The sequence below is a fragment of the Ranitomeya variabilis genome, chromosome 3, assembly GCF_051348905.1.
Source record: "Ranitomeya variabilis isolate aRanVar5 chromosome 3, aRanVar5.hap1, whole genome shotgun sequence".
Taxonomy (NCBI): Eukaryota; Metazoa; Chordata; class Amphibia; order Anura; family Dendrobatidae; genus Ranitomeya; species Ranitomeya variabilis.
Window position 1 is genome coordinate 359,620,129 of NC_135234.1, and position 16,660 is coordinate 359,636,788.

Below are 16,660 nucleotides of genomic sequence, written 5' to 3' on the forward strand. Positions count from 1 at the left end.
TATGTATGAATGTATTCAGGGACCCGGCTGAAATAAGCCCCTAGAATACCGGCACCTCCGGTGAGGAGATTGCGTGTGTGCATAATCACTGACTGCTATCAGTTCGGCTGCAAGCTTGTGCTCCTGTGAGGCTAACAGGGCACAGTGCTTTCCTCTCACGGCTACTCTGTGAAGTAACAGAGCTAGACTATACCACCAAGCAGTGCCACCATTCACTAGCAGCAGGTTCCTCCTGCACGGTGGACCCCGGGCTGCGAACGCACCATTTATAATAAACATCTATATTTACTCGGTGCGTTCCGCTAGCCGTAACACTCTAATAATGGAAATCGTATTTCCTTGCATATAGTTACTCATCTAATCATCTGACCCAGACAAGTAATAAGTAGTCTGGGTAAGACCCTTTAAGATATCACATTCAAATTCACCAAGTGTCCAACCCAAGAAAAACAATTAGTAAGAGCTTTCTGTATTTATGACTTTTATTTTTGTACTGTTTTGCCTTGTGTGTATGTCTTTTTGTTATTTTCTCTTTTTGCAACTTTTGTAAGCACTACCTTTTGTATACTGAAACTAAAATGTATTACATTTGTTAGAAGTGTCCTGAAAATGTCTTGTGTTTCCCGTTTAGTGCTGGAAAACTGTGTGTGCTTACGAGTGTGTTACCCCGGTTATGCATCTAGAACAAACACAATTGTGGAAAAATAAAAGGTCACCACCATAGTAAATATTTACCCAAAATAGGGTCTATTCATATAGGTTCAAGCTGGGACCAACAGGATTAGGACCATAATGGACCAACTGCCATACAATAGAACAACAGAGCAGAGAACAAAAGCAGCAAACAGTCCAATTTATATCAATATACAAAAATCTTTATTGAAAATAAAACCAGGGAGAAACATGACAGAGGGAAACAATCCCGGTGCAAACATCAGCAAGTACCTATAAGGACAAGGGGCAGGTAACTACAGCATGTAAATAACCATTTACTAACCAGCAACAATATAACAAAACAGATATAAAGATGCATAAGGCTATCTAGTATACATATACAACTTGGACCCAAAGCCCAAAAAGATCACAAAGAAGCCTGGAACATAAAGAATATATAATATACATACCGGTTAGTATGGAGATATCACCAATTGAGCTGGTACCACACCCCCGTCCACCCCGACGCGCGTTTCGGCGGGTGCCTTTCTCAAGGGGTATAGCGGTATAGTGCTGGGTTTGATATATATAAGGAAGGGGGCACACAGCAATTAGTGGGCTATCCAATACCTTCGGACCGCCTCCTAAATCCACTCACAATGCACCTGACGCCGCATAACAGAGAACACAAGGGGCCCCATGTGCTCACGAAATGCCGGCGTCATGGCGCCGAGGGCAGGAAAAGCAGTTCCGGAGTCAAAAGTGGGTGAATTGTATATGCGCTTGCGCACATCGCGGCATTCTGCCATCTTAATGAAGGCTATAGAAAAATACACTGCGCGGCCATATTACTGTAGTCTGACATGCGCAGATAAAACCTGTGCCGCCATATAGAAGAGAACGGCAGCTACAAAAATAACATAGCGGCAGCCATTACTATGTAGTCCGACATGCGCAATAAAGACTGCGCGGATATATTAATAAAGGCTACAGCGCAGCTACTTGGGACAAACCGATGGTCAACAGAATTTTACAAACATACAAGGTAAACAGGGAACACAGTAATAGCCCATTAAATAGCCATATATCAGTGCATACTCTTAGTTAGTCAAGATATAACTGACTAATACTATACCAATACCAATCACCCTACCATACTCAGATTGAAATAACCCACATAAAAAATAAACAAAAGGACAAAAAATATATAAAAAAAGAAGAAAAGAAAACAATAAACACATTAAAATGTGGCTAGGCTCATCCCAGCATTTAAGGAAATTGTCTCTAGATGAAAAAGATGGATGAAACATAGTTTAACCATAGCGGATAGAGAAGTGGCCGAAGTCCATAATAATCTAGATTTGTAAATATACAAATATAATAGAGAATGAATAAATATAGTCCAAGTGGATGTCTTCGACCACCCTGGTCATAGTCCGCCTGTTGGTTCCACATTTCCAATAGGTATATACGATCCATCAAAGTAGTTGACATCTTTCCAGGGAGATAGCCAAATAGTCATCCTTTATATGCCGCAGCATTAGTACTGAAAATAAAAATCCACCCATTAAAACCAAGTTAAAACCAAGTACATGCGGAAGTATACAAAGAGAAATGTAGCACAGACAGCCAATGGACTACAAAAATGGGGCGAATGAAATATTTTCATTTAAACCCTCCGAGTGGATAGTCCGGAGACGCCATATCCATTGCGTCTCCAGTCTACCCAACCTTTTGCAGAGTTGACCTCCTCTGATGTTTATTCTTAGGGTATCAATACCTCTGACCCTTAATAATGATGCATTACAGCCGTGAAACTCCTTAAAATGCCTAGGTAGTGTATCAAGCTTAGATGTATCCGTGTGGCCGCAGGCCGCCTGTATCCCCAGGACATGCTCCCTAATGCGGACTTTCATTTGGCGAGTAGTTAATCCTACGTAGATCAGTCCGCATGGACAGGTAGCATGATAGATCACATATCGTGTAGCACACGTGATATGTGATCTAATGGAGTATGTCCTGGTACCCCTTGAATCAGTAAATGTGTCACAGGTATCCACATTGGGACAGGCGACACAGCGGCCACACGGGTAACAACCAGCCCTAGGAGTGGATCTCTCCAGGAAAGTTGGAGGATGTTGACTCACATAGTGGCTTCGTACCAGACAGTCCCGGAGATTCCTAGCACGTCTGAATGTCATCAGGGGTCGGGTGGGGAGGGATTTTCCAATAATCGGATCCACCTTTAAGATAGGCCATGCTTTCTACAAAGACCGACGTATCTGATCGGATTGGCTGCTGAAGGTGGTAATAAATCTAGTCTTCCCATTCCCACCTGAGGAAGGTCGTACAGGGGGGCCATACACCAAATTATCTCTAGAGGTGTGTTTGGCTCTCAAGTATGCTCTTTTTATAGACCTCCCACTATATCCACGCTCCCAAAATCTTAGGGACAGCTCCTCCGCACGTTTTTCAAAATCAACCATACTAGAACAGATTCGTCTTAAACGGAGGAACTGCCCCACCGGAATAGATTTTACCATATGTTTTGGATGTCCCGAGGTAGCGTGTAGTAGGGTATTGGTTGATGTTTATTTACGGAATATGTCCGTATTTAAGACACCCCCACTATTCCTCTTTATTGTGACATCCAGAAAGTCTATAGAGTCAACGTTAAATATAAACGTAAGATGGATATTTAGGTCGTTGCTGTTCAGGAGAGACATAAACTGCGTAAGGTCGACGGATGTGCCCTGCCAGATGAAGAAGACATCATCGATGTAGCGTGTCCACAAAGGGACACGCTCAATCGACCCCTGTTCATCTGACAGGGGAAGGTCCCACTCCCACAGCCCCAGGAAGAGACCAGCATATGCTGGCGCAAAGGCTGCCCCCATAGCGGTCCCCTGGAGCTGCAGGTAGAAGGACCCTTTAAAAACAAAGAAATTATGAGTGAGGGTGAACTCTAGAAGCTCCAGCAGAAGTGATCGCATACCAGATGAAAGTGAAGAAGTTTCCAAAAAATATTTAACGGCACAGATACTCGGTGCGTTCCGCCAGCCGTAACACTCTAATAATGGAAATCGTATTTCCTTGCATATAGTTACTCATCTAATCATCTGACCCAGACAAGTAATAAGTAGTCTGGGTAAGACCCTTTAAGATATCACATTCAAAGGCACCAAGTGTCCAACCCAAGAAAAACAATTAGTAAGAGCTTTCTGTATTTATGACTTTTATTTTTGTACTGTTTTGCCTTGTGTGTATGTCTTTTTGTTATTTTCTCTTTTTGCAACTTTTGTAAGCACTACCTTTTGTATACTGAAACTAAAATGTATTACATTTGTTAGAAGTGTCCTGAAAATGTCTTGTGTTTCCCGTTTAGTGCTGGAAAACTGTGTGTGCTTACGAGTGTGTTACCCCGGTTATGCATCTACCCTGGCCTAGCAAAATGGCAAGTGGTGGCAGAAATAAGTGTGGCCTGAATGTGACTGACTGTGAGGTGTGATTGGTTCATTGTTAGGGCACATTTAGATACCTGAACAAATTGGTCTGTTATCGGATCGTAGTGCATGGACTAGCTATGGAACTCCCAACCTGAGTAGTGTCAGCTTCATAGAAATATAAGAAAATCTCATGCTCGAAGAGAAAGATCCGTGGCCAGTCTACGCATTGTGGTCCGATCTCGGTCAGATTTATATTGCTGTCTGACTGTACCCTTAACCTGTTGTGATAGGTGAATGGATGAGTAAGTGTGGGATGCAGAGTCTCCCTTTATAGTAGTAGGTATATGTGCATTATAACCTTTTCATTGCATACTTATTTTTTCTTTAAGGTTTCTAAATGTCCTCCAATATGTCCCAATTACAAGTCAATTTACATCTGGATCTTGCTACTTTAACATTGACAACAGCATACTGGATATTGTTGTTCAATGACAGATGTAAAACAGAAGATACGTTATGTTAACTAATTAAGTTTACTTTGATAGCAAGGACACATTACATTGTTATTATTATTCATGTAAATCAACTTTCAGTGGTTAAAGTTTCCACTTAACTGCTGATTAACTTCCAATTAAAATTACAGCGGCACACAATAAAAATTCAAATGTCAAGATAAGCATGGTAATTCGCCAAATTATGATTTATATTATATATTTCCTTGTTGTAATGAAGTAAAAGTTCCCCGACAACTTAGAATTTAGGATATATTAACATACTTGCATTTGATACTGCATGAAAATTCCTTAGAAGCAATACATTTTCTGGATATCCTTATCTTTTTCAATGTAATGCTTTTATTTTTCAAGCAACACACCTTATTGATCATGACTAGTGATGGCTGAACCCATGAATGTTCGGATCCAAAGGGTTTGGCCAAACATTTTTAAAAAATGGCAGCGAGAGAACTTTCTCAAGAGTGCTGATGTCAGTTAGGTCACCTGAGTTCATCGCCTACGAACTCCACTCAGCTTATTGACAACACCGCTGGGCAGCTGAGATCTCAGGCTTAGCTCAGTCACTCATTGGTTCACGGCTAAGCGGTTGCATCATGCCAATGCTCAGCCTTGAAACCCAGATGTAGCAGAGTTGGAGCGCATTGTGGGACATGTGAATTATCATCGGACAGGTGAGGATTATGTTTTTTAATCTTATTTTTTGTAAAAAGGTGGGTAAAAGAGGGTTGGGAGTTTTATTTCAAATTAAGGACTTTATTTTTTTGGCTGTATCTTTATTACAATATGACTATAGGATTAGTAATGGTGGTCTCTTATAGACGCCTCTCCATTACTAACCCAAGAGCTTAACCCCTTCATGACATTGGGATTTTCCGTTTTTCCGTGTTTGTTTTTCACTCCCCTCCTTCCCAGAGCCATAACTTTTTTATTTTCTGGTCAATATGGCCATGTGAGGGCTTATTTTTTGCGGGACGAGTTGTACTTTTGAACGACATCATTGGTTTGAGCATGTTGTGTACTACAAAATGGGAAAAAAATTCCAAGTGCTGTGAAATTGCAAAAAATAGTGCAGTCCCACATTTGTTTTTTGTTTGGCTTTTTTGCTAGGTTCACTAAAATCTAAAACTGACCTGCCATTATGATTCTCCAGGTCATTACGAGTTCATAGACACCTAATATGACTAGGTTTTTTTTTATCTAAGTGGTGAAAAAAAATTCAAACTTTGCTAAAAAAAAAAAAATTGCGCCATTTTCTGATACCCGTAGTGTCTCCATTTTTAATGATCTTTGATCGGTTGAGGGCTTATTTTTTACATGCCGAGCTATCGTTTTTAATGATAACATTTCGGTGCAGATACGTTCTTTTGATCACCCGTTATTGCATTTTAATGCAATGTCGCAGCGACCAAAAAAACGTAATTCTGGCGTTCAAATTTTTTTCTCGCTACACTGTTTAGCGATCAGGTTAATGCTTTTTTTTATTGATAGATCGGGCGATTCTGAACGCGGCAATACCAAATATGTGTAGGTTTGATTTTTTTTTTTATTGATTTATTTTGAATGGGGCGAAAGGGGGGTGATTTAAACTTTTTATATTTTTTTTTATTTTTTTTCACATTTTTTTTTCTTTTTTTTTTACTTTTGCCATGCTTCAATAGCCTCCAAAGGATAGCGCTCACAGCTACCGGCGATCAGTAACCATAGAGGTCTCAAGGACCTCTATGGTTACTATTCAGAAGCATTGCTGACCCCCGATCATGTGACGGGGGTCAGCGATGCGCTAATTTCCGGCCACCCGGCCGGAAGCGCCGGTTAAATGCCGCTGTCTGCGTTTGACAGCGGCATTTAACTAGTTAATAGCGGCGGGTGAAATCGCTCGCTATTGCGGGCACATGTCAGCTGTTTAAAACAGCTGACATGTCCCGGCTTTGATGCGGGCTCACTGCCGGAGCCAGCATCAAAGCAGGGGTTTTGACCTCGGATGTACTATCCCGTCCGAGGTCAGAAAGGGGTTAATGTCAGCTGACATTAAATAGCTGACAGCAACCCCACAAGTTTTAAGCCACTTTCCACCACACAAGGGCACCCGAATTGGCACATCTTATAGATGCGTCATTTCTGGGGAAGCTGAGAGCTGATGTTATAAGGCTAGGAGGAACCAATATCCATGATCCCTTCCTAGACTATTAATAACCCTCAGCTCTCTGTTTAGCATTTGATTATTATAGGGGACTCTATGTCATTATTTCGGGGTGGTCTTGTCTATAATAACCAGTAAAGGCTAAGCAAACAGATGTAAGATGATATTAATAGCTTGGGAACGTTTAGGGCTATTAAGCCTTTCCTACAAAATTAAAAGTAGCCCCCAGCCATTGGGTTTTCCTCTGCTGGTTATGAAAATTACAGGGGACCCCACGACGTTTTTTCATTAATTTTTTTAAGTGCAGAAAAATACACATCCAAGGAAAGTTAGTTCACAGCCTCCAGGTGTTCCAGCAAGCTGGAATCTCCAGTAATCTTAAAATGTCCCTCAAAGTTTCCCATGAGGTTTTCAGGCCTCACAGCTGCTAGCAGACCACGTGGCTGTGACCTCTAATGAGTTCTCACACAGAAAGTTCTCACGCAGCCAGCGCTGATGTCATTGAGGTCACCGGACTTCATTGACTATGAACTCTGTTCTCCCTATTGACATCACCGCTCGGCGCTGAAGCTGAGTTCTCAGGCTTAGCTGAGTGTCTCATGGATTCATGGCTGAGCGGTCGCATCATGCCACTGCTCAGCCATGAAATCCAGATGTATCAGAGTTGGAGTGCATCTTGGACATATGGATTATCGCTGGATAGTTGAAAAATATTGTGTTTTTTATTTTCTGTTCTTGAAAATAAATAGGTAAAAGATGGTGGGGAGTTTTATTTTAAATAAAGGACTTAATTCTGGCTGTGTCTTCTGTATTACAATATGACTATGGGGTTAGTAATAGGAGCGTCTTACAGACTCCTCTCCAATACTAACCTGTAGGTTTTATGTTAGCTGACATTACAAAGCTGACCTCAATCTCACAAATATTACCCCACTTTCCACTGCATCAGGGCAAGTGGGAAGAGCTGGGCAATAGATGCTCCTTTTCTGGGGCGGATGCAAGCTGCTATTTTTAGACTGGGAGGGCCAATATACATGGCCTCTTCCCAGTCTGATAAAACCAGACCCAAGCTGTCTGCTTTAGAATGACTGGTTGTCAAAAATGGGTAACCCCACATCATTTTTTTAAATTATTTACTTAAATAACTATAAAAATGGCATGGGGAGCACACCATTTTTGATAACGAGCCAAAAAAATGATGACAGCTGGGGACTGCAGCCCGAAGCTATCAGTTTTTTCTATGCTGGTTAGCAAAAATAGAGATCACCCCACTGCGATCTGTGAGACCAGGCATGCAATGATGAGAGTAGTACTCTCATGAGCCGGTGCCTGTGACCGGTGGTAACTTTTTTACCACCAGTCACAGCTGCTTGCTTACATGCTGTCATCTGTGTGGCCCCCCGAAGAAGGAAGGTCCGAAACGCACATCGGGGCGGAAGCGCTGGGACTGATCCATACCTGAAACCCCAAACTGCTGGTAATTATTGCTAACTATTGCTAATGGCTATATTGCGCCATATTGTGTTTAGCCAGTGGTTCTTTGTCTGTTTGACATAGCCTAGAATAATGAACTATTATCGTCTGGTGGTGTTTGGAGGGACTTGAGGGAGGTGATTAATAAATGTATGCATTATGACTAGTGTTGAGCGATACCTTCCGATATTGAAAAGTATCGGTATCGGATTGGATCGGCCGATATTAGAAAAATATCGGATATCGCCGATACCAATACCCGATACCAATGCAAGTCAATGGGACCAATATATCGGAATTAAAATAAACCCTTTCTTTCCTTGTAGGTTCATTGTACATGAAGGAAAACAACTAAGAATAATGTACGATGTATTGGGGGACGTGGAGGAGACATTAAAGGCATAGAGGTTTAAGCCCAATGAAATGGAATAGCAGGAATTTTTATTTTTTTTAAGACATTCGGAGTTACAAAGATATTGACTATGTTAAGATTTTTTATATTTTGTCAGATATTGATGTTTCACTAATTCCATGTTCTTCACCTTCTTTTTTAATTCTCTGACACTTTCTTCTTCATCATCCTCAGCAGCAGCATCTTTTACAACAACTTCTTCTTCACCTTATTCATCTTCTTCTTCACCTTCTTCCTATTATTCTTTTTTGTTACATTCTTCATATTCTTTTTATTAAACTATTATTCTTCTTCATATTCTCCTTCTTCATCATATTCTTATTTGTGACAGGCATTCCTGTAGTTGTTATCTATAAATGTTTGAAGATTACACCTTCCATTCTGCCTGTCACAAAAGAGTTACAACAGGATTTGTCCGCTTTCAGTTCGGCCTGCAGCAGCAGACTTTTTCCAGGGGCACCACGAGAAGAAACGGAATCACCCCCATACACTGCTTAGTCTTCTTCTGCTTATAATTTAGATAATATCTTTTGCTCTGATTTTTAGTCTTATGCTTAATGTTCTTCTGCTCTTTGTTCTGCAGCTTCTTGTTCTTCTGCTTCTCGGTCTTCAGGGTTGTCGTCTCCAGGGTCGTCGTCATCTTCGGGGTGGTCTCCAGGGTCGTCGTCTTCAGGGTCGTCGTCTCAGGGGTCGTCGTCTCTGGGGTCGTCGTCATCTTAGGGGTGGTCTTCAGAATCGTCATCTTTAGGGTCTTGAATTTGGAAATGTAGCAGAAGGTACAAGAAGGCTGAGGAAATGTCGAGAACCAGCTGACGGTACTAGAACCCGGATGGCTACCCGAAGGTCCAAGAGCCAATGGAACTACCGAGGACCAGCTGACGATACTGGAACCCGGTTACTAAGCAGGAGGTACCCGTGCCAGAAAGCACTACCAAGGATCACCTGACGTTGGTGGAACTCAGATACCCAGTAGGAGGCACCTAAGCCAAAGGCTCTGCCCGGAATCAGCTGACGGTACTGGAACCAGGATGGAGAGCAGAAGGTACACGAGCCAATGGAACAACCTAGGACCAGCTGACGTTACTGGAACCCGGTTACTAAGCAGGAGGTACCCGTGCCAGAAAGCACTACCAAGGATGTTGTGTATCCGCTTTTTGGGCTCCCCTGGTGGTTGCTGGTGGTACTGGTGACTTGTTTGCACTTTGCTGCTTCTGTTCACCTGCTTCCATCAGCGTTTGGGAGTTTCCTATTTAGCCTTGCTCTCCAGTCATTTCCTTGCCGGTCATCATTGTAACCAGAGCCTTCGGTTGCATGTTTCTGCTACTAGTCTGCTGATCAGCTAAGTGGACTTTGTCCTTTTGTTTTGTACCTTTTGTCCAGTTTGCAGTTTTTGTAATTCTCTGTAGCTGGAAGCTCTTGTGGTCTGATATTGCCACTCCTGTGTCATGAGTTGACACAGGAGTCTTAAAGTAATTTCAGGATGGTTTTTGAAAGGGTTTTCAGTTGACCGTGAAGTCCTCTTTTGTATCCTTCTGCTATCTAGTAAGTGGACCTCTCTTTGCTAAATCTACTTTCATACTGTGTATGTCTTTTCCTCTTAATTCACCGTTATTACATGTGGGGGGCTGCTATCATCTTTTGGGGTATTTCCCTAGAGGTAAGCCAGGTCTGTTTCTTCCTCTACCAGGCGTAGTTAGTCCTCCGGCTGGCGCGTGGCATATAGGAAGCCGTAGGTATGCTCCCTGGCTACTATTAGTTGTGTGGTAGATTTAGCTCACGGTCAACTCGAGTTTCCATCACCCGAGAGCTCGTTCGTTATTTATATGTTTCTTACGTTCCCTAGCCATTGGGAACCATGACAGTATGACCGGCCAGTGTTAAACTTATTGGCAGAAGAAAGGAGAGAAAAAAGAAGTCTGTAAATTTTTATTTTTTTTTTCTCTTTTTCCCCTATGCTTGCTCCATAGTTGGATCAGTTGTATTTCAGCTCTAATTACAGCCTTTGCCTTTCTCTCCTTATAATCCTTGAATGGCTCTGAGCTCACCTGTTTAAAGATGGATCCTCAGAGTTTGGCTGCAGGTTTAAATAATCTTGCTACGAAGGTTCAAAATTTACAAGATTTTGTTATACATGCTCCTATTTCTGAACCTAAAATCCCTACACCAGAGGTGTTTTCCGGAGATAGATCTCGGTTTTTGAATTTCAAGTATAATTGTAAATTATTACTGTTATGGTTACCCCAATGACCATGGGAAAAAAATGCAAAACGGACTAGCTCTCGGGTGATGGAAACTAAGGTCGACCGTGACCTGAACCTGACCCAACACTTACAGTAGCCGGGGGATGTACCTACGATGCCCTAGACACCACGCGCCAGCCGGAGATCTAACTACCCCTATAAGAGGAATATACAGGCCTGCCTTACCTCCAGTGAGGAACCCCAAAAGATGATAGTAGGCCCCCACAGATATTGACGGTGAGTTCAGAGGAAATGACATACGTAGGATGAACAGCAGATTTAGCACAGTGAGGTCCGCTTACTAGATAGCAGAAGGACAGGAAAGAGTTACTTCACGGTCGACCTAAAAATCACTATTCAAAAACACCATCCAGAAATTACTTTAAACTCCAGTGACAACTCATGCCACTGGAGTAGTAATTTTCTGTCCACAAGAGCTTCCAGCACTGAAGAGTCACATTGCAGATAGCTGGTCAAAAATAGCAAAACAAGGAACAAAATTCAACTTAGCTGAACTGGAACTTGAGGCAGGTGAATGCAACAGAATGCTACTAGCACATTGTTGGCCGGCATGTGACTAACAGCCAAGCAGCCTAAAATAGGAAACTCCCCAAGAGGGTGGCGACAGGTAATCAGAGATGGAGGAAGGCACATAAGAGACACTACCATAACAGACCACCGGGGGAGCCCACAAACCGAATTCACAACAGTACCCCCCCCTTAAGGAGGGGGCACCGAACCCTCACCAGAACCACCAGGGCGACCTGGATGAGCACTATGAAATGCACGAACCAAATCGGGAGCATGAACATCGGATGCTGTCACCCAAGAATTATCCTCCTGGCCATAACCTTTCCACTTAACCAGATACTGAAGTTTCCGTCTGGAAACACGGGAGTCCAAGATCTTTTCCACCACATACTCCAATTCACCCTCAACCAACACAGGAGCAGGTGGATCAGCAGAAGGAACAACCGGTACCTCATACCTCCGCAATAATGACCGATGGAAAACATTATGGATATTAAAAGATGCTGGGAGGTCCAAACGAAAGGACACAGGATTAAGAACCTCCAGAATCCTATAAGGGCCGATAAACCGAGGCTTAAACTTAGGAGACGAGACCTTCATAGGAACAAATCGAGAAGACAGCCACACCAGGTCCCCAACACAAAGACGAGGACCAATACGCCGATGACGATTAGTGAACTGTTGAGTCTTCTCCTGGGACAACTTCAGATTGTCCACAACCTGTCCCCAAATCTGATGCATCCTATCAACCACAGCATCCACTCCAGGACAATCCGAAGACTCCAATTGACCGGACGAAAACCGAGGGTGAAACCCTGAATTACAAAAAAATGGAGAAACCAAAGTGGCAGAACTAGCCCGATTGTTAAGGGCAAACTCTGCCAATGGCAAAAAGTCAAGCCAATCATCCTGATCAGCGGACACAAAACACCTCAAGTAAGTCTCCAAGGTCTGATTAGTACGCTCAGTCTGGCCATTAGTCTGAGGATGGAATGCAGACGAAAAAGACAAATCGATACCCATCCTGGCACAGAACGTCCGCCAAAATCTAGACACAAACTGAGTACCCCTGTCAGACACTATATTCTCAGGAATACCATGCAAACGCACCACATTCTGAAAAAATAGAGGAACCAACTCAGAGGAGGAGGGCAATTTGGGTAAAGGTACCAAATGAACCATCTTGGAAAAACGGTCACAAATCACCCAGATGACAGACATCCTACGAGAAACCGGAAGGTCAGAAATAAAGTCCATAGAGATGTGCGTCCAAGGCCTCTTAGGAATAGGCAAGGGCAACAACAACCCACTGGCCCTAGAACAGCAGGGCTTGGCCCGAGCACAAACATCACAAGACTGCACAAACATGCGCACATCTCGAGACAAAGAAGGCCACCAGAAGGACCTAGACACCAAATCCCTGGTGCCAAAAATTCCAGGATGACCTGTCAACGCGGAAGAATGAACCTCCGAGATAACTCTACTGGTCCAATCATCAGGGACAAACAGTCTACCAGGCGGACAGCGATCAGGCCTATCCACCTGAAACTCCTGCAAAGAACGCCGCAGGTCTGGGGAGACAGCTGACAATATCACCCCATCCTTCAGGATGCCGGTAGGTTCGGAATCACCAGGCGAGTCAGGCTCAAAACTCCTAGAGAGGGCATCCGCCCTCACATTCTTGGACCCAGGCAGATATGACACCACAAAGTTAAATCGGGAGAAAAACAACGACCAGCGCGCCTGTCTAGGATTCAGACGCCTGGCCGACTCAAGATAAATTAGATTCTTGTGGTCAGTGAGGACCACCACCTGGTGTCTAGCACCCTCAAGCCAATGACGCCACTCCTCAAACGCCCACTTCATGGCCAAAAGTTCCCGATTTCCCACATCATAATTTCGCTCAGCGGGCGAAAACTTTCGAGAGAAAAACGCACATGGTCTCATTACTGAGCAGTCAGGATCTTTCTGCGACAAAACTGCACCTGCTCCGATCTCCGAAGCATCCACCTCAACCTGGAACGGAAGTAACACATCAGGTTGGCGCAACACAGGAGCGGAAGAAAAGCGGCGCTTAAGCTCTTGAAAGGCCTCCACAGCCGCAGAGGACCAATTAGCAACATCAGCACCCTTTTTGGTCAAATCAGTCAAAGGTTTAGCAATGGCAGAAAAACCCGCTATAAATCGGCGATAGAAATTAGCAAAACCCAAGAACTTTTGCAGACTCTTCAAAGAAGTAGGTTGCATCCAATCACAAATAGCCTGGACCTTGACAGGGTCCATCTCCATAGATGAAGGGGAAAAAATATATCCCAAAAAGGAAATTCTCTGAACTCCAAAACTACACTTTGAGCCCTTTACAAAAAGAGAATTAGCTCGCAAAACCTGAAAAACTCTCCTGACCTGTTGAACGTGAGATTCCCAGTCCTCCGAAAAAACAAGAATATCATCCAAATACACAATCATAAACTTATCCAGATATTCACGGAAAATATCGTGCATAAAGGACTGAAAAACGGAAGGGGCATTTGCGAGACCGAAAGGCATTACCAAATACTCAAAATGGCCTTCAGGCGTATTAAATGCGGTCTTCCACTCATCCCCCTGCTTAATCCGCACCAAATTATACGCACCACGTAGATCGATCTTAGTGAACCACTTAGCCCCCTTTATACGAGCAAACAGATCAGTCAGTAAAGGTAACGGGTACTGGTATTTAACTGTAATCTTATTCAAAAGTCGATAGTCGATACAAGGTCTCAATGAACCATCCTTTTTACCTACAAAGAAAAATCCTGCCCCTAGTGGAGACAACGAGGGGCGAATATGACCCTTTTCCAAGGATTCTCTGATATACTCCCGCATAGCAGTATGTTCAGGTACAGACAAATTAAACAAGCGACCCTTAGGAAACTTACTACCGGGGATCAATTCAATAGCGCAGTCACACTCTCTGTGGGGTGGGAGAGAATCAACTTTAGGCTCTTGAAAGACATCATAAAAATCTGACAGAAATGCTGGGATCTCAGAGGGAGTAGATGAAGAAATAGGAACCAAAGGTGCATCCCCATGAATACCCCGACATCCCCAGCTCAACACAGACATAGATTTCCAGTCCAAGACGGGATTATGAATCTGTAACCATGGTAATCCAAGCACTAAGACATCATGTAGGTTACATAATACAAGGAAACGAATAATCTCCTGATGGTCTGGGGTGAGACGCATAGTCACTTGTGTCCAATATTGTGGTTTATTGCTAGCCAAAGGTGTAGAATCAATACCCTTCAGGGGAATAGAAACTTCCAACGGCTCCAAATCAAACCCACAACGCTTGGCAAAGGACCAATCCATGAGACTCAGAGCGGCGCCAGAATCCACATAAGCATTCACAGTCACAGATGATAAGGTACAAATCAATGTCACGGACAAAAGAAATTTTGACTGCAAGGTACCTGTAGAAAAAGATTTATCAACCTTTTTATCAACCTTATTTATACGTTTAGAGCATGCTGATATAACATGAGCTGGATCTCCACAGTAGAAGCACAATCCATTTTTGCGCCTGTAATTTTGACGTTCGCCTCTAGACAAAACACGATCGCATTGCATATGCTCCAATGCCTTTTCAGAGGTCACCGCCAAATGGTGCACAGGTCTTTGCTCAGAAGACACCGCCATATGGTGCACAGGTTTTTGCTCAGAAGATACCGCCATATGGTGCACAGATTCTTCCTCAGAAGACCCCGCCATATGGTGCACAGATTTGCGCTCCCGCAAACGCCGATCAATCTGGATAGCCAATTTCATGGCATCATTCAGACCTGTAGGCACAGGGAACCCCACCATGACATCCTTCACGGCATCAGAGAGACCTTCTCTGAAATTAGCTGCTAAAGCGCACTCATTCCATTTAGTAAGCACCGACCATTTACGGAATTTCTGGCAGTATATCTCAGCTTCATCTTGCCCTTGGGAAAGAGCTATCAAGGCTTTCTCAGCCAAAATCTCTAAATTAGGTTCTTCATAAAGCAACCCCAAAGCCTGAAAAAACGCATCTACATTTAACAACGCAGGATCCCCTGGCGATAATGCAAATGCCCAACTTTGTGGGTCGCCGCGCAGTAGAGAGATAACAATTTTAACTTGTTGAGTCTGATCACCAGCAGAGTGAGATCTCAGAGACAAAAACAATTTGCAATTTTCCCTGAAACTCAAAAACCGGGATCTGTCTCCGGTAAAGTATTCAGGCAGAGGAATCTTAGGTTCAGACATTGGAGCACGTATAACAAAATCTTGTAGGTTCTGTACTTTTGTCGCAAGGTTATTCAAACCCGCAACTAAACTCTGTGGATCCATGTTTCAGATGGGTGTAACCCAAGCATTCAGAGGTTAAGAGGAGAGGAGAAAAAAAAAAAAAGGCTGAAGACTGCAGTTTAAGCAAGGAATACAAATGATCCAACTAAGGTGCACTTTCAAACACAGAAAAAAAAACCTTTTCTTCTCCTTCCTACTTTAGTGCATATTTTAACACATAGATTTTTTATGGGGCCGGCCAAACTGTTATGGTTACCCCAATGACCATGGGAAAAAAATGCAAAACGGACTAGCTCTCGGGTGATGGAAACTAAGGTCGACCGTGACCTGAACCTGACCCAACACTTACAGTAGCCGGGGGATGTACCTACGATGCCCTAGACACCACGCGCCAGCCGGAGATCTAACTACCCCTATAAGAGGAATATACAGGCCTGCCTTACCTCCAGTGAGGAACCCCAAAAGATGATAGTAGGCCCCCACAGATATTGACGGTGAGTTCAGAGGAAATGACATACGTAGGATGAACAGCAGATTTAGCACAGTGAGGTCCGCTTACTAGATAGCAGAAGGACAGGAAAGAGTTACTTCACGGTCGACCTAAAAATCACTATTCAAAAACACCATCCAGAAATTACTTTAAACTCCAGTGACAACTCATGCCACTGGAGTAGTAATTTTCTGTCCACAAGAGCTTCCAGCACTGAAGAGTCACATTGCAGATAGCTGGTCAAAAATAGCAAAACAAGGAACAAAATTCAACTTAGCTGAACTGGAACTTGAGGCAGGTGAATGCAACAGAATGCTACTAGCACATTGTTGGCCGGCATGTGACTAACAGCCAAGCAGCCTAAAATAGGAAACTCCCCAAGAGGGTGGCGACAGGTAATCAGAGATGGAGGAAGGCACATAAGAGACACTACCATAACAGA